Consider the following 26,682-nt stretch of genomic DNA (forward strand, 5'->3'; position numbering starts at 1 on the left):
GTTTCATTTTTGGCTGATTTGATAATAGACAAACAGTCGGAAATCGGTCATCAACAAATAAATGTTCTTCCTGTGCAACTTAACACGTTTTTCATAGTGGTTATTGTGAATCAAAAGAAGTTGCGAATCCATTTCAACCCCAGCATGCTGGAGATACAATAGTACTTTGATCGTTTGTCCGCTAACAATGTCTCACAAGTAACAAAGCACATTTTAAATTTAGCTTCAAATAATTGTTTTTGAACTGGAAATATTCCAAAGATCATTTTTAATTAAAACCTTGCAGGATGTGAATCAGCCTTTGTTTAAGAAAAGTTTAGAGTATCACAGCTTTATGACTAGTGTTAACGGCTAATGTAGCAGTCCGCGGGTTATCCAGAGTAATGTGGATCTAATACTACACGGACAACCGAAAAGACACTCAATTTCGTACCATTTGTATTCAATTCTGTTTTACGAAATAATCGTCCATATTCTTTTCTTTCTTGACGACGGTTCTCATTTTCAAGGGAGTAAAAAATCTGGCCAGCTGACTACGTTTACCTGTAAGTGGTTTGTTTATTGAGCTACAGAGTGTAACAAAAAAGTAAGACACAACATCCAGGACACACAACTCACACGCAGAACAAGAATATAGGCTCTCTGGACTTGGGTTCACCTATATCTACACTCCGCAGCCCTCCCTTTTTGTGGGGGGCACAACTACAATGGTCATTAGCGCCCAGACTAAGTTAGGAATGCACCGCGAGGCACAAGGTTAAAACAGCAACTAAAAGGGACAACACTATAAAAGACATTAACAGGCATAGGATTTAAAAAAACAGCACAATCAAATGTCCTTAGACAGGTTTGGCAAGTGGATAAAACGAAGAACGCGAGCAGCTGCTCCTGGGTCATCCGCTAAAATGGCATCCAGAGTACATGGCAGGCCAAGATCAAGCAACCCTCCTTGTGGTGCTCAGTGAAGGGTATATTGTGTACCACTTTAACTTCCTTCTTATTCTGTTCCAGACAAGAATGATAGCGTTCCGTGTGATCTGCAGTCTCTCTCATTTTATTTACACGGCCTTTTCGTCTTTATACGTAGGCGGAAGCAATAAAGCATTTTGATTGATTCTTCGAGGAACGTACATTCTCGAAATTTTAACAGTAAATCACACCTCGCGGCGAGCAAGATCCCTAGATCTGTCGTCAATGGACAGACAGGATGCCATCTCAGTCCCATCTGCTGCACACAGGATGTCAAGGACCAATTACAACAGTTGTGGATCATCTTGTCTTAGGGGGCGTTACAACAGGTTTATTACACTCATCCCCATAGGGGGTGCAACGTCATGACCTAATGAAGAACTTAGTGTCCAAAATAATGTCATACTGATAAGGGGTTAATACGGTTTGTAAATTTCATTCGATATTGTAATCACTGAAACTGTAATCTGGTGAGCAAGATGTATGAGACAGGCGAAATTCCCTGAGACTTCAAGAAGAATAGAGTAATCACAATCAGTTTGGATTCCGTAGAAATGTTGGAACACTTGAGGCAATACTGACCCTACGACTTATCTTAGAAGAAAGATTTCTAGCATTTGTAGACTTAGAGAAATCTTTTGACAATGTTGACTGGAATACTCTCTTTCAAATTCTGAAGGTGGCAGGGGTAAAATACAGGGAGCGTAAGGCTATTTATAATTTGTACAGAAACCAGATGGCAGTTATAAGTGTCGAGGGGCATGACAGGGAAGCAGTGGGTGGGAAGGGAGTGTGAGACAGGGTTGTAGCCTCTCCCCCATGCTATTCGATCTGTATATTGAGCAAGCAGTAAAGGAAACAAAGGAAAAGTTCGGAGTAGGTATTAAAATCCATGCAGAAGAAATAAAAACTTTGAGGTTCGCCGATGATATTTTAATTCTGTCAGAGACAGCAAATGACTTGGAAGAGCAGTTGAATGGAATGGATAGCATCTTGAAAGGAGTATATAAGATGAACATCAACAAAAGCAAAACGAGGACAATGGAATGTAGTCGAATTAAGTCGGGTGATGCTGAGGGAATTAGATTAGGAAATGAGACACTTAAAGTAGTAAAGGAGTTTTGCTATTTGGGGAGCAAAATAACTGATGATGGTCGAAGTAGAGAGGATATAAAATGTAGACTGGCAATGGCAAGGAAAGCGTTTCTGAAGAAAAATTTGTTAACATCGAGTATCGATTTAACTGTCAGGAAGTCGTTTCTGAAAGTATTTGTAAGGAGTGTAGCCATGTATGAAAGTGAAACGTGGACGATAAATAGTTTAGACAAGAAGAGAATAAAAGCTTTCTAAATGTGGTGCTACAGAAGAATGCTGAAGGTTATATGGGTAGATTACATAACTAATGAGGAGGTATTGAATAGAATTGGGGAGAAGAGAAATTTGTGGCACAACTTGACTAGAAGAAGGGATCGCTTGGAAGGACATGTTCTGAAGCATCAAGGGATCACCAATTTGGTACTGGCGGCAGCGTGGAGGGTAAAAATCGTAGAGGGAGACCAAGAGATGAATACACTAAGCAGATTCAGAAGGATGTAGGTTGCAGTAGGTACTGGGAGATTAAGAAGCTTGCACAAGATAGAGTAGCATGGAGAGCTGCATCAAACCAGTGTCAGGACTGAAGACAACAACAACAACAACAACAACAACAACAACAACCACTGAAATAATATCACATACCTTCCCAACCCGCGAAGTTTCGTTTCGTTTCCTCCTCCCTTTCTACGTACTTCTCTTTTAATGAGAGGCAGTGTGTTTCAGCAAGCAGAATGGCGTTAGTAAGATTGTACTGGAATTGTACGAGTCAACTCAGAGTGGGAGCGAACCTGTCGAAAATTGAATATTTCAACTTTTTATTCAAAAATATTTTTGGGTATAGATGATTAAATATTTTCAACATTACCTCCTCAATTAGTGTGGGCACTCCTAGCATGTCATAATCGCAAACTGTTCCAGATATTTAAGCAGCATTTTCAACAAACGATCGTACAAAGATAGGTGCGTATTATGAAGTATGGTCGATAATTAATCTTAACGCTCCTATCCAGTGATTCGCAGAGGCACGTGAGTTTCTTTAAACAGGGTCCTGCACCTCTTTAACAGAGTCCGAGAAATCTGATAGAGACGAGTGTAGTGATGGAAAATCTGTTAATGTTTGCTGTGGAACCTTCAGCTAAAAATGCCTGGAATGAGGTGTTTGGAACGGACATGACTGCGAGAACACTACAGTTTTAATTCAGTTGTTATTTGAAATAGTACAACTAGTTCTCCGAGGACACCTGAGAGAGAGAGCGAACTAGTCACTGCCCTTGTTTAGTTGTATATCTTAAAAATGAGTGTCTGTTGCATTTTAGAGACATTACGCATCTCTTTAATTCTAAGGGCGTGACGGCTGTTTGAAGAAGAAGTTACACAACGGATGCACAACCAAAGTCCGAACTGTTACGGGAATCAGAAATCTGCGTATGGGTTAACTGGCGGCAGTCGCGGTGCGGGGAGCGGGAAGTTAGGAATTTGAGTGACAGAGAGCGTGTCCGGATAGCCGAGATGGTTAACGCACTCGTTCTAGAAAAGAGAAGTATGCAAATTTCTTGTCCTGGTCTGCCACAAATTCTCAACCGTCGCCGGTGCTTTGCCGCAATGACCTGCGCGGGTTGAAGTCATTATTTCCTTCCTACCGCTTTCGCCTACAGTTTCCTTTCCACTCCTCTCACGCCAATTATTCATATATAAATACCATCTGCGGACGAACATTACTCGCAGCGTATACACATTCAACGGACGTACAGACTGCCAGCACACTCCAGCACTACCGAATTTTTCTAGCATTTGTCTCGTAAACATACTGCCATTCAGTTAAATGAAATAACACTGCAGTCCTGATATTTTACAATACATACTAGCATTTGTGAAAATTGCCTATGAAATTTAATTTTTTCTCGTTCGCATATTTCGATTTGCATCCTTAGCAGCAGCAATCGTACACCGCAACTGACACTAATAACTAAATAGAGAAAAACAGGGCAAATACGTGCCCGCATCTCGTGGCCGTGAGGTAGCGTTCTCGCTTCCCACGCCCGGGTTCGATTCCCGGAGGTGTCAGGGATTTTCTCTGCCTCGTGATGGCTGGGTGTTGTGTGCTGTCCTTAGGATAGTTAGGTTTAAGTAGTTCTAAGTGCTAGGGAACTGATGACCATAGATGTTAAGTCCCATAGTGCTCAGAGCCATTTGAACCAGGGCAAATACGTGCAGTATTTAAGTTTCGCACTTAGCGCAAAATGTAAACAAATCACGTAACACCACCACTTTGTTTTTGGTGATATTCGCAGTACATTAGGCGAACTTTGAGTATTCCTCCTCTGTGTTCAGTACGAATGTTTTATGCGTCTTTGTGTCAGGTCGTACATAGTTCCTGTCTTCGGCAGCAGGTTTCATCAGGTCCTGTGGAGGGAAAACCACATCACTGGACGTCAGCTGTGACGCAAAGAAGTTGCTGGCCTGGCCAGGGAGCCTCTAATATAAGCGCCGTGTCCTCGTCTCCTTACTTTCTGTTTTATTTTTCTTCCTCCTCTCTCATTGCCTTTGCACAAGGTCGAACATAAACCAACTGTTCGATGCAGTCTAATCAGTGTGGTAATTTCAGGTTACAGGAATAACTGGAATGACTTACACTGCGATAAAGCTGAGGGGTGGAAGTAAGGGTGAAATCGGCAACACCAGCAACTATGATGATGGAATTGACGACCCGACAGAAAGTATGATGGCGCAGGCTTCCGCCCATTGACATTTGAGGCCCCTGTACTGCAATTAGACAAACAGCTGCGCATTTCTCTTTGTGAGTGGAATTCATGCTGCCAAGTAAGGACATTGCAGTACGAAGTCTGAGTTCTTTGGTGGCAGTGCGACATTTTTTAAAATTTTATTTCTTACTAACAAAAGAGAACAATAACGGCGAGAAAAGCGAGAGCATCTGTCTGCCTCTGGTTGGGCGTGGACTTTCACAACAGTTCAGTTCACACAACTGTCGCGTTCGGTATATCTTTGGAGATATTGTTTGTTGTGGGCAAAAATAGACGAAATGCATAACAATAAAAATCAAACAGGAATCTTTTTTCAAAAGTGATGCCGTTGTTAAAATGGTAGAGAAATATGAATTGGAATATGGCGTAATGTCGGATTTTTTTATATCATTTGTTACATTTAATTGTGCTTCTTATTGCAATGTTACTGTCACCAGCACACTTTTCAGTCAAAAACAAAATCAGTGCTGGAGCACATATGGATTACTGATTCACAGTAAAATCTATTTATAGAAATCATTCTTTCTTGATAATACGATGTATAACTGTGATTCGACAATAAATATTCGAAAAGTTGTAATACGTACGTAATTACCTGAGCACAACCTAAAATAAGTCTGAAGCGTGCAGATGTTATGTTCTACGAATAACAAATAATGTCAAAGTAAAATAAACACAGGCCAGCTTTTTGGCAAGTCCGCCTCTTCCTATTATCTCATTTGCACTTATTACGTAGCTTCCAATTTCCGATGAAACATAAGCATCTAGTTTCGGATGAAACATAAGTAACTCTCATACGTATAATTTGATTGCAGTAATGAGCGCGGACATAACCGGTGACGGTTGTTTGAAGCAGAAATCTTAAAATTACTTTGAGAACATCGTACGGGTAGAATTTACAATAAAGACTGACGAATTCAGAGCACAAACTTCCTTTGAACATTCTCCCTACAAAAAGGACATTCGTTGTTTGAGATAATGTTAAATACGAATCGCCAGACAATATTACGTTTTCAGAGTCATCATCAGTTCATTTTTCCTCCATACTTTTGTTTAAGCAGAGCTTTGTCTTTTTAATAAAGGATACTGAATCTGCAAGCTTTCCTCTGAAGCTGGTTTCGTCGATTATTACTAAGATAATCCATTTTTCCCAAAATGATTACGTTCAACCACTATTACCATTACCTAACGTTCTCCCTTCACCAGGTAACAACATCCTTAGTTACTGTGCGGCCACGTACGTGTATTACGATAACAAACTTCGTAATAAATATTACAATTAAAATGGCATTAATAACTCGTCTCTCTTGTATTTCCCCGTTTGGTACGACCTAATTAAGAGATAATGGATACAAGAGTACAAAAACGCCCATATTATATCGATTTTAGAACGGTAAAACTTCAAAGCTTTGTTTGAATCTGTGTTAGCACACTGAATAATATATATAGAGCAACGTTACAGCTCCCGTCGGACTTGATCAGAACAGTAAGAAATTTATAACTGAGTAGAATTAAGGCAAACTAAGAAAAAGAAAGGAATAATTCTTAATGGAACCTACCAGAACAACCTTCGTTTTTCAGATAACTTCGTATTGTTTGCGTCTAGAAAACGTAATCTTGAACAAAGAATGGAAAATGTATATTTAAAATTGGACTAGAAGATTGCTTACGGCTAAGATTAAAATATGTGAAAGGAAAGAGCAGGCCAACCAATTATAAAAATTAAGATGTAGAACCAGCCGATGAGTTTTTGGATTTAGGGCATTTGAAGATGACTGGATAGGAAAAATAAATTTTTGTTAAACTACACACAATTTTAAAAGCGAAGCTTTCGACGTGTCTAAAATGGTAAGTTTACAATTAGTATGTACATCAGCTCTGACTTATAGTATTGCAACATGGATGTTGCACGAAAAAATTATTTGTTTGTGCGTGAATTCCTAAGGGACCAAACTGCTGAACTCATCGATCCCTGGACTTACATACTACTGAAACCAGCTTATGCTAAGAACAACACCCATGCCCGAGAGAGGACTCGAACCTCCGTTGGGAGGAGCCGCGCAATCCGTGACATGGTGCCTCTAACCGCGCGGCCATGAAAAACAATTATTTAAAAACAGTGCGCTACTCAGCAAGAATGGAGACGGATTTTGGAAATTACTAGAAGAGACCAAAAAAAAGCAACAAATCGATGAGTGAGGAAACTGGAGTGCACTTCTTAATTACGACAGTAATGAAAACGAAATAGATGTTTGCAGGACATGTAGCCAGATACATGCATGGTAGATTGTACAAAATAACTGTTTTACGGGATTCCAAGAGGTGCAAAGAGATCTATGGAAGGAGGGTATATGACATTAGGAAACATAAAGGAACAACGTGGATGAGTAAAGCACAGACAAGTCTAGAGGAGACGTTTTCCAGCCACGGATTTCAAGCTGCTGGCGGCAATAATGATTATAGAGGATGGGTGCGGAAAAACTTAAGTGGGAACCCGTTACGGCGGCGTGGTTCTTTCCGTCCCTTTACGACGGACCTGCACCTACCTGTGAACATTGTCCCAGCAGATCATCAGTAGGAAAGCCGAGTGAAACCTACTGTACTTCGACGTGAACCAGGCTGCAATTTAAGTTACTAATCTACGTTTCGGGAGAAAGTTTTCACACAAAAGAAAGGTTGGAAATTTTGTCCTCAATTAATATATTCTGAAACTTAGGTGAACAAGTATCACTGCCAAGCCCGTGCTAGTCTTAACACAGTCACTCACAATCCCTTTCACTCACGTTAGCAAGTTTATGGTGTTGCATTCCACGAAAACATAATAGCTACAAAAATACTGATTGTTTTTGATTGATAATGCTCGCCAAATATTATGTCTGTCGGAACCAAACGCAGTCACAGTTTTTAGCCAACGACCTGCACAATACGCCACGCGGAATTATTGTCTTTTCTCGTCTCAAAATTCACTTAAAAATTTCCGAAATTTTTACACGTCCATCGGAATAATTATGCCGTCACTTTACCACACTTTTGATGTATGAAACACTCGTAGATCCGGTAACTTATCGTTTCCATCGGAACTACTACTACACACGTCCGAACTGTTTCATGGCTAGGATCCGACTCTTCTCTAGAATACTCTAAGTCTTCTCTAACAGCAGAGAAAGGCGCGCGAAGAATATTGCTTTACCATTGGTCAGTTTACTCAACAGCAATAGCAAAACAACATCCTCCCACGTCAGTCGGCGATTTTAATCAATAACCATTCGCTAAATAGTAAACCTAACGACTGCACTTTTTACCGACGTAATTATCTAATATGCCGAAGTTTTGCTTATGCATAAAGTTATTTACTATTGTTATTTATATCTGAATTATCTTTCTCTTTACCATAAACTTACTTTACAAATCTATTCTACAAAAATCGCCTTTGTCCATATCCATACTTCTTCGAAATGTTCCCACACTAAATCCCACTACATAACTCGTTAAACAATTATCTTCATATTAATCTTAAACCACACTCACGCATCATTCATTCTTCTAAAACACATTTATAACATTTTACATTCACAAAAATACATAAAGCCACTTTATGAAAATACTAGAACAGTTTATGAAAAACACTATTACTTTAGTGCACTCTAGTGGGCTCAATTGAAAGTAAAATCGCAGTTCCCCTATCCAATACTGTCCTCTATCGGCTGATACATAAACTACGTCAGTCTCGCGTCACCATCTGTCACACTCTAGCTCTGAGACACATCTCCCACTTAACCGCCTCCAAGGCAGGATCGGTATACGGCGCTACGCCTCACCATGAACATAAAGTCATCGAGAGAGTTCACAGAACATTCAAAATGTGGAAATCAACACTTCGACTACATTACGCAAACCTGTTGGATGCTCTTTCCTGGTGTCATGAAATTGCATAGTTTATGACAAGTATTTGTTAGGTTAGGTTAGGTTAGGTTAGGTTAGGTTAGGTTAGGTTAGCTGGTATGATACCTGCAGCGTGTGAGGATGCTGGCACTACACCAGCTTTTTCATGCTCTATATCATTTACTATCGCCAAGTTTAAATAACAACGGCTGCACCCTAAAAGGACATGTACAGTAACAACACATTCAAAACAGACAACGGTGAGTCGAACCTGTGATGTCCCCTATGTTAGGCAGCGAGACCATGGTTACCCGACTTCTTCGAAAGTGTTTGTCAGTCAATAGTACGCTTGCTGCAATACCAGTGGCGGGGCTCTAGCATTTCTGGAAGATCAGTTTCCTTTTAGCACTAGCTTGAGTAATAAAGCCTTCTGCCTATCACTTTGTGTGTATTTTGTCGATCTCCATAGGTAATTTATAATAATTACCCAGTAAAGCGAAATGAACACTTGTCGCCGACCGGTGTGGCCGAGCGTTTCTAGGCGCTCCAGTTTCGAACCGCGCGACCGCTACGGTCGCAGGTTCGAATCCTGCTTCGGGCATGGAAGAGTGTGATGTCCATAGTACTACTTAAACCTAACTAAGTTCTAGGGGACTGGTGACCTTAGATGTTAAGTCCCAAAGTGCTCAGAGCCATTTGAACCATTTGTTTGTTGTTATTGTTGTTGTTGTTGTTGTTGTTGTCTTCAGTCCTGAGACTGGTTTGATGCTACTCTATCCTGTGCAAGTTTCTTCATCTCCCAGTACCTACTGCAGCCTACATCCTTCTGAATCTGCTTAGTGTAGTCATCTCTTGGTCTCCCCCTACGGTTTTTACCCTCCACGCTGCCCTCCAATACTAAATTGGTGATCCCTAGATGCCTCACAACATGTCCTACCCACCGATCCTTTCTTCTGGTCAAGTTGTGCCACAAACTTCTCTTCTCCCCAATCCTATTCAATACTTCCTCATTAGTTATGCGATCTACCCATCTAATCTTCAGCTTTCTTCTGTAGCACCACATTTAGAAAGCTCCGGTTCTCTTCTTGTCTAAACTATTTATCGTCCATGTTTCACTTCCATACATGGCTACACTCCATACAAATACTTTGAGAAACGAGTTCCTGACAATTCAATACTCTATGTTAACAAATTTCTCTTCTTCAGAAACGCTTTCCTTGCCATTGCCAGTCTACATTTTATATCCTCTCTACTTCGACCATCATCATCATCGTCGTCGAGGCATAGACTCAACAAATCCCTTGCACAAAAACTGAGCCATGTTGCCTCTATAGCCGTCCATAACTGCAAAGGTGTTGCTTGTGCAGCATTTTGTGCACGAACTGATCTCTCGATTATGTCCCGTAAATGTTAGATGGGTTTCACGTCGGGCGACCTGGGTGGCCAAATCGTTCGCTGGAATTGTCCAGAATGTTCTTCAAACCAATAGCGAACAACTGTGGTCCAGTGACACGGTGCACTGTCATCCACAAAAATTCCATCGTTGCTTGGGAATTTTCACTCCATGAATGGCTGAAAATGGTCTCTAAGTAGGAGAACATAACTACTTCCAATCAGTGGTCGGTTCAGTTGGACCAGAGTCCCTAGTCTATTCCACGTAAACACAGCCCACACCATTATGGACCCACCATCACCTTGCACAGTACCTTGTTAACAATTGGATTCCATGGCTTCGCGGGGTCTGCGCTGTACTCGAACCCTACGATCAGCTCTTACCAACTGGAATCGGGACTCATCTGGCAAGGTCGCCGTTTTCAAACGTCTAGGATCCAACCGATGTCGTCACAAACCTACGAAACGCGCTGCAGGCGATGTGCTGTTAGCAAAGGCAGTCGCCTCGGTTGCCTGCTGCCATAGCACATTAACGCCAAATTTCGCCGCACTGTCCTAACGGGTATTTCGTCGTACGTCCCACATTGATTTCTGAGGTTATTTCATGTAGTGTTGCTTGTCTGTTAGCACTGACAACGCTATGCAAACCCTGCTGTCGGTCGTTAAGAGAAGGCCATCTGCCCCTGCCTTGTCCATGGTGATACGCAATGGCTGAAATGTGGTTTTCTCGGCGCACTCTTGACACTGGATCTCGGAATACTGAATTCCCGAAAGATTTCCGAAATGAAATGAGCCATGCGTCTAGCTCCAACTGCCATTTCGCGTTCAAGGTCTTAACTCACGTCTTGAGGTTTAACCACGTCGAAAACAGTTTCACATGAATCACCTGAGTACAAATGACAGCTCCGCCTTGTGTGCGTGCGATACTACCGCCGTCCAGACGCATGTTTTGACTGTGTAAATGTATTGCACACCGATGCTTGAGTTTCAACCCTACGTCGCCATAACAGTATCGGCGCCCAACAGCAAGTCATGAACGTTATTTCTGTAAAGCTAGGTACCATATGGTAAATAGTTTGCCTTCTACACTGGCTCAAGTAGCGAAAATTTAATTACGAGGGTTGGAACTTAAATAGTGGCAACTACTTATTAACAACCTATACAAAAGAGTTACATGTTTGCACCTGTAACTGTCCTTCAAAGTAGTCACCAGCGTTGTGGAAGACGCAGTATATCGTTAGCAGAGCCTGTTCTGTTGATGGTGCGAATGTAGCGGTCTAAAATTATGGTGATTCTCGTGTACGACTGTGATGGTGTTATCCTAACGCATTACGTTCCTCCATGGCAGACCGTCAGTGCACAATATTAATGTTCGGTTTTGGAGCATCACTCGCGATGAGCTATCGGAAAGAAGCGGCGACACTTTCAGCGCAACCCACCCACCATTTTGCACGACAATGCGCGGGCGCATACAGCGCAAGCTGTGGCTGCTCTGTTTAGATTAGATTAGATTAGATTAGATTAATACTTGTTCCATAGATCATGAATACGACACTTCGTAATGATGTGGAACGTGTCAGGTTAATAAAAGATGTCTGTACAAGAAATTACATTACACAAAATATTGCATGACACTAATGATTAAGTTTTTTTTTTTTTTTTTTTTTTTTTTTTTTTTTTTTTTTTTTTACTTACTTTATATCTAAAAATTCAGCCAATGAGTAGAAGGAGTTGTCATCTAGAAATTCTTTTAATTTATTTTTAAATGTTAGTTGGCTATCTGTCAGGCTTTTGATGCTGTTCGGGCGATGGGACTGGGAAGCACTGTACCATTCACCATACTTCACGGATTGAAGTCCTTGTGACTTTGATTCCGAAGATCAAGGAACCATTCCGTGGCATTCGCTTCAGAACTGTTCCAGAGATTCGACAGGCTCTGCTAACGGTTTACTACGCCTTCCACATCGCTGGCAACGGGTTCTACACAACGCTGGTGACTACTTTGAGGACAGCAACACGTGCAAACATGTAACTCTTTTGTATCGGTTGTGAATAAGTAGTTGCCACTATTCAAGTCCCAAGCCTCGTATAACGACCCGGTATCTACGGACGGCCGCGCGGGATAGCCGTGCGGTCTCAGGAGCCTCGGCAAGGTTCGCGCGACTCCCCCCATCGGAGGTTCGAGTCCTCCCTTGGGCATGGGTGTACGTGTTGTCCTTATCGTAAATTAGTTTACGTTAGATTAATTAGTGTGTAAGCCTAGGGACCGATGACCTCAGCAGTTTGGTCCCATAGAACTTACCACCAATCTCCGGACGCACGACTTCTGTGGCGTAGCGTTGCTTCTAACTACTTGTATCCCACTCCAATCATCATGGTTTACTCGTGCTGTAATTTCCGCCGCATTCTTTCTCAGCTTTAACATTTGGTTTGCACATTCCATTTTCTTTCCTTTCTTCTTCGCTTTGTTGAGTAATTCTTCTGTTTCATGTTCGTGTTTGTGCATTTAAAAAAAAGGAAGTAGGCTTCAAAATAATAATTTTCGACCAGTATGTTCTTCCGGCTTTAATTTGTATCTGCTGAACTTTGAGACTAAGTGAATTCGCGAAACAGGAATCGAAAACTACGCAACGAAACATCGATGCCAGGGTTAAATCGGAGGGATAACGGAAGTGTTGACAATATTGGTGGAGTGATCAAAATCAATGCTGCACATACGGCAAGAACAAGCGATGGCAGGCGGACGGACACACCCATCCAGTGGCACCCCGAAGAGAGAGAATCCACCCGCAACAAAGGCCTCCAAACCATTGGAAGGAGGACATCTCAAGAATCGCTAGCTTCAACAATCAGAAAACAGTTCGTGAAAACCACAAGCGTCTGGAACTTTCTAGAACCTAGTGTTCACTTTAAGAGGCTACATATCATACATTACAAATAGCTGCAAAAACATATTTTTAAAAGAGAAGACAATTGGCTCACATCGTTCTCCACCATTCGACGCCCCATACAGTCACTGGACGAGGAATTCAAATGTGTGTGTCTGTCTTCAGTTCGTTCGTTCTAGCCCCTTTGAATGCCTGGAATTTTTTTGGCCTGATTTTGAACCACCCAATACAGTACAAGGCAAGACAAGATGTTACGTGCTCTGCAAGCCCAGTTCCTCCTGTTTCATATAAAAATAAGTAACGAAGTAATTCTCAGACGAAGAAGCCAGTCTTTAATAAGAAGGTCGTTGAAGCATGCAGCCGTCCCTACAACTGTGATTACCAAGTACGTTCCGAAAAATTCTCATCTGCAACGTCTCTTGACAAGCGACTGAAACGTGTTGTAACTTCTACTAAAAGTTGACAATCATTCTGCAGCCGGATTTTGTCTGTTAACATTGACGGGCGTTAACTGGTGAAGGCCACTGTCAGCAAATACATCGCTTGAGATGTACTCCTAGCCTTGTGTACAAGTGACGTGCATTTCGCCGCAAAACAACCAACTGCTACAAAGCTTACGCAAACGTTTCGAATTGTGTGCACTGGACAGGATTAAACATCTTTAGTTAGTGTGCCCGTCAACATGCAATTTCAATTGACACGTAGGATACAGACCAACTTCCTTTCACGTTTCATTCAATTTGACGTATGTGAAGTATTAACACATCAAGTAGTCGCCAACGAAGGCGGATTATAACCACCACCACCCCCAATCACGTTGGTATGGATTAAAGGAATGTTAGAGCAAGACCGTGTTGCTATGTGAGGCGACAATGTGGTGTCGATAGATACTGCAGTTTCAGCAAAACTTCCCTTTCCTTTGACAGCACTACCCACATCACTCTTCTAGTACCCTGATGATGAGAAATTCTGCATCGAAGATGCTCCATAATCAAGTCAGTCATCTCCGTCGGTCGCTAATGAGCACTTTGCTGCACTACGGAATTAACTGGTAGAAAACTAGTGTGCTTGACGTTCATCGGATGGACGAATTCGTTGGTCGGCGTGCACTTGCAATTCACGCCACGAGGGTACGGAGCATACTACACATGGCAGCAGATTATTGGCGAAATGCCGATAACTTACCCAAGGTGTATACGAAAGCTGGGATACGGATGAATCGGCAAATTTCTGAAATACTGAAAATACGTACAACAAACGGAGAGATTACAAATTATCTTTGCGTGATAATCATAAAGAAAATAAGCTCAGGGTCGATATGATAACCAGAGATACCGCGAAACGCTCTTAACGATTCAATTCATACGAAATAACGGAAGAGTTACAATTGAGTAACACAAACTGCTTATCGGTACAGTTACCATTTGCTCAGATTCTGACGATTAATTTGCTACTTGTACGAAAAATAGTGTCCAGATTCGTTGGTCGATTGTGTGTAAAACACAGTGTACACAGTGTAGCAGAAAAGTGGAACTGTGGCTCGCAAGATTGTCTGCGTGTTCACTAAGACAGTAGCATCGGAGAAATGGTGGCTGCAGTACAAGCATAAGCAGCTAGCTTAATCATAGCGCGAAACGTTAGCTGTCATCCAATGAGCGGGTCTATCGTATAAGACACGTTATTGATCGGAGGGTTGTTATTTCGAGTCCAGCATCAATAGCGTCGCAGTTTGAGACGGAAGTTCACGCGTCACTGGTATGGAAGATTGGCAGGAAAAGATTAACTAAAAGGTCCAGCCAATGAAAATAACAGACATGCCGTGGTGTATTGCTTTCTGATCGTACATTAATTACACAGTAATCTGAACCTGACTTTGCACCGAGCTATCTCTGAGTCATTTTTTTTCTACTCCTACTAAGAGATTAACTGTTTGTGGTGCCTGAGGCGTGCATATACTTCGAATACTAATATACATTTTATATTCTTACATAAAACACACACACACACACACACACACACACACACACACACACACACACACACACACACACACACACACACACTTGCTTCCGAAGGGCAACATCAATGGTCTATTCCGACGACTTCATGGCAGCATTTGCTTACGGTACCGTAATTCAGATTTTCATTTACGTCAGTATAGTGTTCCCAGTTCTCTCTGTACTTTAGACTGTTTTATTTACTGAATAAGAATACTGACAATCAATGCAGACACTGCAGAAGCAGATCTCATAAATCTTATCTCTCCTTAGTGGATCCTTGATTGGGCTTTTGAGGAGAGTGTCCAGTACTCTCAAATTCTGAAAGCCACGTCTTTACCATCGTAATCGTCGTCGTCGTCATGGTCATGATGTGCGGACGAAAAAGTTTTCTACTAGTTGTTTCACTATTGCTCACTCATCACACTTGTACCTCAACAAAAGCAAAACGAGAATAATAGATTGTAGTCGAATTAAATCAGGCGATGCTGAGGAATTAGGTTAGGAAATGAGACACTTAAAGTAGTGAACGAGTTTTGCTATTTGGAAGGAAAATAACTGATGATGGCCGTAGTAGGAAGGATATAAAATGTAGACTGGCTATGGCAAGGAAAGCGTTTCTAAAGAGAAGTTTGTTAGCATCGAGTATAGATTTAAGTGTCAGGAAGTCTTTTCTGAAAGTATTTGTATGGAGTGTAGTCATGAATGGAAGTGAAACGTGGACGATAAATAGTTCAGATAAGAAGAGAATAAAAGCTTTCAAAATGTGGTGTTGCAGAAGAATTCTGGTGGTGGTTAGTGTATAACGTCCCGTGGACAACGAGGTCATTAGAGGCAGAGCGCAAGCTCGGGTCAGGGAAGGATTGGGAAGGAAATCGGCCGTGCCCTTTCAAAGGAACCATCCCGGCATTTTCCTGAAACGATTTAGGGAAATCACGGAAAAGCAAAATCAGGATGGCTGGAGACGGGATTGAACCGTCGTCCCCCCGAATGCGAGTCCAGTGTGCTAACCACTGCGCCACCTCGCTCGGTGCAGAAGAATGCTGAGGACTAGATCGGCAGATCACGTAGCTAATGAGGAGGTACCGTATATAATTGGGGAGAAGAGGAATTTGTGGCACAACTTCACTAGAAGAAGGGATCGGTTGGTAGGACACGTTCCAAGGCATCAAGGGCTCACTAATTTAGTATTGGAGGGCAGCGTGTAGGCTAAAAATTATAGAGTGAGACCAAGAGATGAATACACTATGGAGATTCATAAAGATGTAGGTTGCAGTAGGTAGGAGATGAAGAAGCCTGCACAGTACAGAGTAGCTTGGAGAGCTGTACCAAACCAGTCTCTGGACAGAAGACGAAGATGATAACAATAACAACAACAACAACACCACCACTTGTACCATAATATGTAATTCTGTGGACAACTGCCTGCTTTTTTGCTCTGCTTCTCACTTTCTTGGAGGGATGTGTGGAGTGCAACGAACTATTGCCTCTTTCCTCAACCAAAACGATGGATGTGGCTCAGTGTTTATGCTTTGCATCAGCACATCTAGAGTTTAAACATACGTGAAAGGGTAACAAAAATTTAAACATATCGAGTAATTTCATACAAAACAGCTCCTCCGTGAATTAGTTGAGCTAGGTGCCTGCGACTCAGCGGAAATTAAGGGCGGCATTATAAAATTCCGCATGGCAGAGTTTCCGCGGGCAAGGTAAACTGGTTTCACGCACAGACATGAATGAAATTTATATAAATAAAATTTCTTTTAGGTTCTGTTCTATCAGCTGCGGCATAACATAAGTCAAATGTCAATTTGATGTACGCGATAATTTTGTTAGTACGCCTTCTCCAAGTAGCAGTGTTGAACATTTTTTTAATGGATTAACTAAGTACTGCGCCCTGGTAAATTCTGCGTTTTTCGTCTAGCCTTGGTAAAAGTTGATGAGGATGCTGGTGTTTTATTTTCAAAAGCCTGTACAGTCTTCCGAATTGAAATGTGGCCGTATTCCTGTTGAAAGTGAAACACGTGAATGATTTGCCAAAACTGCATCCATAGAAAATATCGAGGAAGAGCACCATATGCTAACTAAGGCTCGATGTTTCAAACTCTCCAAAATGGGCGTGTTTGAAAACAGAGATTGATATATATTTATGAAGAATTAACTATGAAAAAATTATGTGCTAAATGGACGGAACATCTGTTGAACACTAACCAAAAGAAAAATGCGAAAACTCTCTCGACAATGTCGGGGCCTTGTTAAAAATAAATCTAACTTACTTTGTGCGTCGATTTGTTACTGCGGTTGATCCAATGTATCACGAGAGATACCATACCAATGGATATAAACTGGTGGCTCTGCACAATAAAGAGAGACCGTATCTCGACTGCAGGTAAAGTTATCGGCAGAGTTTGCTGAGTTATAACAGGGATTCTTCTTGCTAACAGCTTTGAAAAAGAAAAATTAGAAACTCTCAGGTATTATCGAAGTCTTCTGGAGCAACTATAAGGGGCAGTCAAGTAAAATCGAGATAGATGGGAAAAATAAGTAAACTGTTTATTACTTCAAAAGTAATCACTATAACTGTTTACACATTTATGCCGTTGAAACACAAGACGATCAATGCCTTCATCGAAAAATGTTTGCGGCTGCCTACGGAACCATGACAGTGCCACCCGGCGTGCACCTCTTCGTCCGGAGGAAATAGACGGCCACGAACGTTTTTCTTCAGGACTCCAGCATATGGAAAACGCAAGGGGAGAAATCGGGACTATATGGGAGGTGTACAAGGACTTACCAGCGAACCGTTCGCAGCGTAGTCGAAACAACATTGCCAACATGTGGGCTGGCATTATTCTTGCAACATAATGATGCAGTCTGTCGGCATTTTTGCAAGTTTGGGCTTTATACAACAGTTCAGTTTTTGCAAAATGCCCAAGTACCGCTGTGCGCGGTATTAAGTCCAGACGGCCGAGAATGTTGACGTACGGCAGCACTCTGTTTCAGGTTTATGTCCGCCCATGTGTTGCCAACGTTGTTTCAGATTTGCTGCAGAAGTTTCGCTAGGAAGTCCTTACACATCCTCCATAGAGTCCCGATCTCTCCCCATGCGATTTTCATATTTTTGGAGCCCTGAAGAAAGACACTTGTGGTCGTCGATTTGCTTCGGACGATGAGGTGCAACTCTGAGTACAATCATAGTTCCGTAGACAACTGTTAACATTTTTCCTTGACGGCACTGACCATCTGTCTCACACTTAGATTAATGTATCAACAGTTATAGCGATTACTTTTGAAATAATAAACAGGTTAGTTAAGTTTTTCCATCATCACCGTTATCATTTGACTATCCCTTTTAGATAATAATCCACGCGAGAGGACCCAGAGTAGCAGAAGAAACAAGAAATTATCTTCATCAGGCAATACAGATGCCCTGGCAAAAGAAAAGCCAATGAATTTGACGAACGAATTGTTGGAACACTCACCAACACACAAACGTTAACGTGACATTCACGGAAATCCGTAGTTGGAAAACTTTTTGCGTCAAACAGTGGAGTCATTATGGTAATTCGTTGTTGTTGTGGTCTTCAGTCCTGAGACTGGTTTGATACACTTCTCCATGCTACTCTATCCTGTGCAAGGTTCTTCTTCTCCTAGTACCTACTGCAGCCTACATCCTTCTGAATCTGCTTAGTGTATTCATCTCTTGGTCTCCCTACACGATTTTACCCTCCACGCTGCCCTCCAATACTAAATTGGTGATCCCTTGATGCCTCAGAACATGTCCTACCAACCGATCCCTTCTTCTGGTCAAGTTGTGCCAGAAACTTCTCTTTTCCCCAATCCTATTCACTACCTCATTAGTTTTGTGATCTACCCATCTAATCTTCAACATTCTTCTGTAGCACCACATTTCGAAAGCTTCTATTCTCTTCTTGTCCAAACTATTTATTGTCCATGTTTCACTTCCATACATGGCTACGCTCCATACAAATACTTTTAGAAATGACTTCCTGACACTTAAATCAATACTCGATGTTAACAAATTTCTCTTCTTCAGAAACGCTTTCCCAGCCATTGCCAGTCTACGTTTTATATCTCCTCTACTTCGACCACCATCAGTTATTTTGCTCAACAAATAGCACAACTCCTTTACTACTTGGAGTGTCTCATTTCCTAATCTAATTCCCTCAGCATCACCCGATTTAATTTGACTACATTCCATTATCCTCGTTTTGCTTTTGTTGATGTTCATCTTATATCCTCCTTTCAAGACACTGTCCATTCCGTTCAACTGCTCTTCCAAGTCATTTACTGTCTGACAGAATTACAATGTCATCGGCGAACCTCAAAGTTTTTACTTCTCCATGAATTTTAATACCTACTCCGAATTTTTCTTTTGTCTCCTTTGCTGCTTGCTCAATATATAGATTGAATAACATCGGGGAGAGGCTGCAACCCTGTCTCACTCCTTTCCCAACCACTGCTTCCCTTTCATGCCCTTCGACTTTAATAACTGCCATCTGGTTTCTGTACAAATTGTAAATAGCCTTTCGCTTCCTGTATTTTACCCCTGCCACCTTTAGCATTTGAAATAGAGTATTCCAATCAACATTGTCAAAAGCTTTCTCTAAGTCTACTAATGCTAGAAACGTAGGTTTGCCTTTCCTTAATCTTTCTTGTAAGATAAGTCGTAAGGTCAGTATTGCCTCACATGTTCCAGTATTTCTACGGAATCCGAACTGATCTTCCCCGAGGTCGGCTTCTACTAGTTTTTCCATTCGTCTGTAAAGAATGCGCGTTAGCATTTTGTAGCTGTGGCTTATTAAACTGATTGTTCGGTAATTTTCACAGCTGTCAACACCTGCTTTCTTTGGGATTGGAATTATTATATTCTTCTTGAAGTCTGAGGGTATTTAGCCTGTTTCATACATCTTGCTCACCAGATGGTAGAGTTTTGTCAGGACTGGCTCTCCCAAGGCCTTCAGTAGTTCCAATTGAATGTTGTATACTCCCGGGGCCTTGTTTCGACGCAGGTCTTTCAGTGCTGTGTCAAACTCTTCACGCAGTACCGTATCTCCCATTTCATCTTCATCTACATCCTCTTCCATTTCAATTATATAGTCCTCAACTACATCGCCCTTGTATAGACTCTCTATACAGTCCTTCCACCTTTCTGCTTTCCCTTCTTTGCTTAGAACTGCTTTTCCATCTGAGCTCTTGATATTCATACAAGTGGTTCTCTTTTCTCCAAAGGTCTCTAATTTTCCTGTAGGCAGTAACTATCTTACCCCTAGTGAGATAAGCCTCTACATCCTTACATTTGTCCTCTAGCCATCCCTGCTTAGCCATTTTGCACTTCCTGTCAATCTCAGTTTTGAGACGTTTGTGGAATTCAATTTTTGCCTGCTTCATTTACTGCATTTTTATATTTTCTCCTTCCATCAATTAAATTCAATATTTCTTCTTTTACCCAAGGATTTCTACTAGCCCTCGTCTTTTTACCTACTTGATCCTCTGCTGCCTTCACTACTTCATCCCTCAAAGCTACCCATTCTTCTTCTACTGTATTTTTCCCCCATTTCTGTCAATTGGTCCCTTATGCTCTCCCTGAAACTCTGTACAACCTCTGGTTCTACCAGTTTATCCAGGTCCCATCTCCTTAAATTCCGACTGATTACATTTATTTTAATTCTTATTTACAGCAGCTCGTTTCTGTTTATTGTGCTGTTGCATTTCTGGTTTCTCAAATATATATGACTACGGTCATCTGCGGTTGAGGACAATAAACGCGTAGCTCGTCTTCTCATCTTATTGGAAGACGTTCCATTTGTTTACAGGGAGTTCACATGTGCATAAAATTGTCAGGACATGAGGAAGACTTGAAAATGTCAGCGCTTGGCGCAAAGACTGACAGCTGGTGATCAACGTAAATTTGTTTAGTGTAGAAAGCGTAAATAAGTGAAAGGGTCTGATACCATTTGACTAGTCAATCAGCAATAAATTAATAGACTCAGTCAAAAGTGTTGTGTGTCTACAAGTACAGGAGACCATCACTAATTCGAAATTCAAGATAATTCGGACTGGTTTTTATCGTGAAATCAAACCGTACATCATTCGCGTCAAGCTCATTTATCGTAAAACGATGAACGCATCCCGTCGCTTCCCAGTGGCTTCATAGCAGAGTTTGGCGTAGCTAAGTCGACTTTTAACAATATTAAAATAAAATCTCAGCAAAACTTTGGAATTTGTTCTGAAACTCAACGAACTAGTGGGAAAACGAAAACAGACAACTGGATCAAAAGGGATCACAATTGAAGATGATGCGCAGACCTGTTACAAACGACAACCCTCTGTACACTATTTCTCTAGTTTTTATTTAACCGCTACATACACTGCATGTAATATTTCTAATTGCACCTCAACGTAACCATTTTAGAAAACATTTCTACAATTCGAACTTCCAATAATTCGGACCGAGACTAAGCCCAATTAGCCCAAATTAGTGAGATTTCGATGTATCTGTATCGGTCGACTAAATGTACGATGAGCCCAGAAATTTATCCTGTGGAAGGATAGGCGACAGGTTGAAATTTATGGGAAGAACCTTAAGGAATTCTAATGCATCCACGAAGGGGGGTTAGTTACAGTACCCTCACTAGATCAGTTCTTGAACATCTTTCGTCGGTTAGGAACCGACGCAAAGTAAGACTTACGGAAGCGAGAATATTCAAAGAAGAGCAGCACACTTCGTTACGGCTGCATTTAGTCAGTGCGGGAGCGTCACAGAAATGATCGGAAAACTACAGGGTAACTACGAAGTCAACGAAACATTTTTTTAAAATCGGCTACTTGGAAAACAAGCGATTACGAATAAAGTCTTATATAACATAATAAAGGCTACAGTACGTGAAAGACATACTCTCAAAGCAAACTTTTTAGCTTGCTCCTAGCAAATTGGTACGGAAAAATCGCCGACAAAGTCACCATCGACCGCAGTTGCTCAAAATGACAGCAATCCAAGCAGAGAAAGCATTCCCTGTGTGCTACAATTTGCCCACTGCCAATCGATAGGGCATGTGCAAAGGTGGCGAGTTTCACAAGACACCGCCAGTTTATAAGGGCACAGGGAAGTGGTACAATAAATTCGAGGATTGTTTTCTGTGCGATGCAAAACGTTCGGACCTACCGGGCGTGTCAGAGAGGACGGTAGAGCCTTCGAGGGGCATGATGCTGAGAAACTCACAAAGTCCAATCGAGCTAGTGTAGAATTTAATATCCCTCAGCCAACAGAGTGGAAAATCCTTCGTAAGCGATTAAGAGTTAAGCGGTACAAATTGCAGCTCCTGCAAGCCGCAAGCCGCAAACCGTGACGACTAATTGCGTCTTCCTGCAGTTCTGCTTTGATATGCAGAACCACTTTGAAAATAGTGACCTCGCTAGAAAATTAACCTTCAGTGAAGGAGCCACTTTTTATCTTTCGGGAAACGTTAGCCGATACAACACATGCATGTGGGGGGGGGGGGGGGGGGGACAGAGGAATCCACAAGTAACACGTCCGACATTTCGAGAAAGTTAACATGTTCTGTCATTATCGGCTTTGGTGGTTGCATGGTCAGCGAACCACTGAATAGATGATTTCGATCCGCTTACTGAGTCTACGTAAGGCCAAGACTTCTTACGATTTTCAGTCAGATCGTTTAGCAAAATTTTGCTTTGGAATTTACTGTATACTTCTCACATCGCTCACGCTCATTTGGCTTCTTTCATCTTCTATTTGTCTACCGAGGTCTGACTTCGCTTCGATCAGAGACGAAGCTCTAACACGGCTATTGAACCACGGTGTGTCTTTTCCATCCCTCAGCACCTTGCTCGGCACATACCTGTCAAAGACGCATTGTACAACGCTTTTGAGATTTACCCATATGTGCTCCTCATCAACCAGTTTCTGGTTGGTTTCAGAACGAAGCTTCCACTCTGCAATAAACTGTACCACGCCTAATCACAACATTCCACATATAAGGATTATTACTGTAACGCTTACAGTGCTTACTTTTTAAAATTTATCTTTAAGCCGCTATAAGGTTGCCCGAGAGTTAGATATTGTCACGATAGTGTCTTAGAAGGAAACAAAAGAAAAATTCGGAGTAGGAGTCAAAAATCCATGGAGAAGAAATAAAAACTTTGAGGTTCGCCGATGACATTTTAATTCTGTCAGAGACAGCAAAGGACCTGGAAGAGCAGCTGAAAGGAATGGACAGTGTCTTGAAAGGAGGATATAAGATGAACATTAACAAAAGCAAAACGAGGATAATGGAATGTAGTCGAATTAAATCGGGTGGTGCTGCGGGAATTAGATTAGGAAATAAGACGCTTAAAGTAATAAATGAGTTTTGCTACTTGGGGAGCAAAATAAGTGATGGTCGAAGTAGAGAGGATATAAAATGTAGACTGGCAATGGCAAGGAAAGCGTTTCTGAAGAAGAGAAATTTGTTAACATCGAGTATTGAATTAAGTGTCAGGAACTCGTTTCTGAAAGTATTTGTATGCAGTTTAGCCATGTATGGAAGTGAAACATGGACGATAAATACACTCCTGGAAATGGAAAAAAGAACACATTGACACCGGTGTGTCAGACCCACCATACTTGCTCCGGACACTGCGAGAGGGCTGTACAAGCAATGATCACACGCACGGCACAGCGGACACACCAGGAACCGCGGTGTTGGCCGTCGAATGGCGTTAGCTACGCAGCATTTGTGCACCGCCGCCGTCAGTGTCAGCCAGTTTGCCGTGGCATACGGAGCTCCATCGCAGTCTTTAACACTGGTAGCATGCCGCGACCGTGAACCGTATGTGCAGTTGACGGACTTTGAGCGAGGGCGTATAGTGGGCATGCGGGAGGCCGGGTGGACGTACCGCCGAATTGCTCAACACGTGGGGCGTGAGGTCTCCACAGTACATCGATGTTGTCGCGAGTGGTCGGCGGAAGGTGCACGTGCCCGTCGACCTGGGACCGGACCGCAGCGACGCACGGATGCACGCCAAGACCGTAGGATCCTACGCAATGCCGTAGGGGACCGCACCTCCACTTCCCAGCAAATTAGGGACACTGTTGCTCCTGGGGTGTCGGCGAGGACCATTCGCAACCGTCTCCATGAAGCTGGGCTACTGTCCCGCACACCGTTAGGCCGTCTTCCGCTCACGCCCCAACATCGTGCAGCCCGCCTCCAGTGGTGTCGCGACAGGCGTGAATGGAGGGACGAATGGAGACGTGTCGTCTTCAGCGATGAGAGTCGCTTCTGCATTGGTGCCAGTGATGGTCGTATGCGTGTTTGGCGCCGTGCAGGTGAGCGCCACAATCAGGACTGCATACGACCGAGGCACACAGGGCCAACACCCGGCATCATGGTGTGGGGAGCGATCTCCTACACTGGCAGTACACCTCTGGTGATCGTCGAGGGGACACTGAATAGTGCACGGTACATCCAAACCGTCATCGAACCCATCGTTCTACCATTGCTAGACCGGCAAGGGAACTTGCTGTTCCAACAGGACAATGCACGTCCGCATGTATCCCGTGCCACCCAACGTGCTCTAGAAGGTGTAAGTCAACTACCCTGGCCAGCAAGATCTCCGGATCTGTCCCCCATTGAGCATGTTTGGGACTGGATGAAGCGTCGTCTCACGCGGTCTGCACGTCCAGCACGAACGCTGGTCCAACTGAGGCGCCAGGTGGAAATGGCATGCCAAGCCGTTCCACAGGACTACATCCAGCATCTCTACGGTCGTCTCCATGGGAGAATAGCAGCCTGCATTGCTGCGAAAGGTGGATATACACTGTACTAGTGCCGACATTGTGCATGCTCTGTTGCCTGTGTCTATGTGCCTGTGGTTCTGTCAGTGTGATCATGTGATGTTTCTGACCCCAGGAATGTCTCAATAAAGTTTCCCCTTCCTGGGACAATGAATTCACGGTGTTCTTATTTCAATTTCCAGGAGTGTAGTTTAGACAATAAGAGAATAGAAGCCTTCGAAATGTGGTGCTACAGAAGAATGCTGAAGATCAGATGGGTAGATCACATAACTAATGAGGAAGTATTGAATAGAATTTGGGAGAAGAGACGTTTGTGGCATAATTGACTAAAAGAAGGGTTCGGTTGGTAGGACATGTTCTGAGGCATAGGATAAAAATCGCAGAGGGAGACCAAGAGATGAATACACTAAACAGATTCAGAAGGATGTAGGCTGCAGTAGGTACTGGGAGATGAAGCTTGCACAGGATAGGGTAGTATGGAGAGCTGCATCAACCAGTCTCAGGACTGACCACCACCACCACCACCACCACCACCACCACCACCACCACCACCACCACCACCACAACAGTATCTTAGAACGACATTAGAGTATGAATGTTAACAAAATTAACACAAAGTGAAAGAAATGCAAGCGAGTTGAATCAGGTGATACTGAGGGAATTTGATTATGAAATGAGTCATTAAGTGTAGTAGATGAAGTCAAATTTGGGGAGCAAAATAACTGTCGATCGCTGATATAGCGAGAATATAAAATACAGATTGACATTAGCAAGAAAAAGAGAAATTTGTTAACATAGAATATAAATATAAGTGTTCGATGGTCGTTTCAGTATGTATTTATCTGGAATGTAGAGTTTTACGGAAGTGAAATGATTCAAAATATTTCAAATGGCTCTGAGCACTATGGGACTTAACATCTATTGTCATCAGTCCCCTAGAACTTGGAACTACTTAAACCTAACTAACCCAAGGACAACACACAACGCCCAGCCATCACGAGGCAGAGAAAACCCCGGCGCGGGAAGCGAGAACGCTACCGCACGACCACGAGATGCGGGCGGAAGTGAAATGGGGATCATAAATAGTTCAGACAAGAAGAAAAAAGAAGCATCTGAAGTGTGTACTATAGAAGAATGTTGAATATTAGATGGATACATCGGGTGACTAACAAAGAACTAATGACCCGAATGGAGGGGGAAAAAAAGAAATTGATGACACAACTCTCTAAAAGATGGCATCCGTTTGTAGGGGACATCCTGAGACGACATGGAATTGTCAGTTTGGTAGTGGAGGGGGTGCTGATGGCGGCGCGCAGCAACGCGTACGGAGGGAAGTGCAGTGGGTAAACATTGTAGAGGGAGACCACAGCATTCAAACAGATGCAGGTTGCAGTGGTTACGGGGAGGTGAAAAGGCTGCACAGGACGGAGTAGCGTCGAGAGCTGCATCACATCACTTTTCTGACGCTTCTGCTGCGTATTTGAGTGCCTTCTGGATCTTTAAAGATCTTCTACATTTTTAGTCGCTGTTAGTGAAGCTAATATCATCCACCCTGAACTTTTGTTGCCTTCATGAGAGCACTTTCGGCCAACTGATGAAATGCACAAACTGTAGCACTCGTTGGCACATGGCACCACGGTCCTGTGGTCACAGCTTAAAGTCCTGAAGCGTGAAGTTCTCTTTCTTCCTGAGCAGTTTAATGTGTTGTTGCCGGTAGCTGCTAATGAGTTCTTTCATCATTGGCTTCCGAAGGTGACGGCAGCGCGTTATCTTACGTCAGGAAGCTTTTCCTAAGGGTCAAAGTCAACACAGATTTACCGTCCTACACGGAGCTCACTGTTAACGACGCGATGAGTGACAGTAACTGATGCTGTCAACACGTT

General features: G+C 42.6%; 1 protein-coding gene across 5 annotated transcripts in view; it reads right to left on the reverse strand.

Moving 5' to 3' along the window:
* LOC126285378 (acetyl-CoA carboxylase) overlaps positions 1-26,682 on the reverse strand; it is a 385,520-nt gene that overhangs the window by 161,974 nt on the left and 196,864 nt on the right. The gene's annotated exons all lie outside the window — the stretch shown is intronic.

This window comes from Schistocerca gregaria, chromosome 8 (genome assembly GCF_023897955.1).
Source record: "Schistocerca gregaria isolate iqSchGreg1 chromosome 8, iqSchGreg1.2, whole genome shotgun sequence".
Taxonomy (NCBI): Eukaryota; Metazoa; Arthropoda; class Insecta; order Orthoptera; family Acrididae; genus Schistocerca; species Schistocerca gregaria.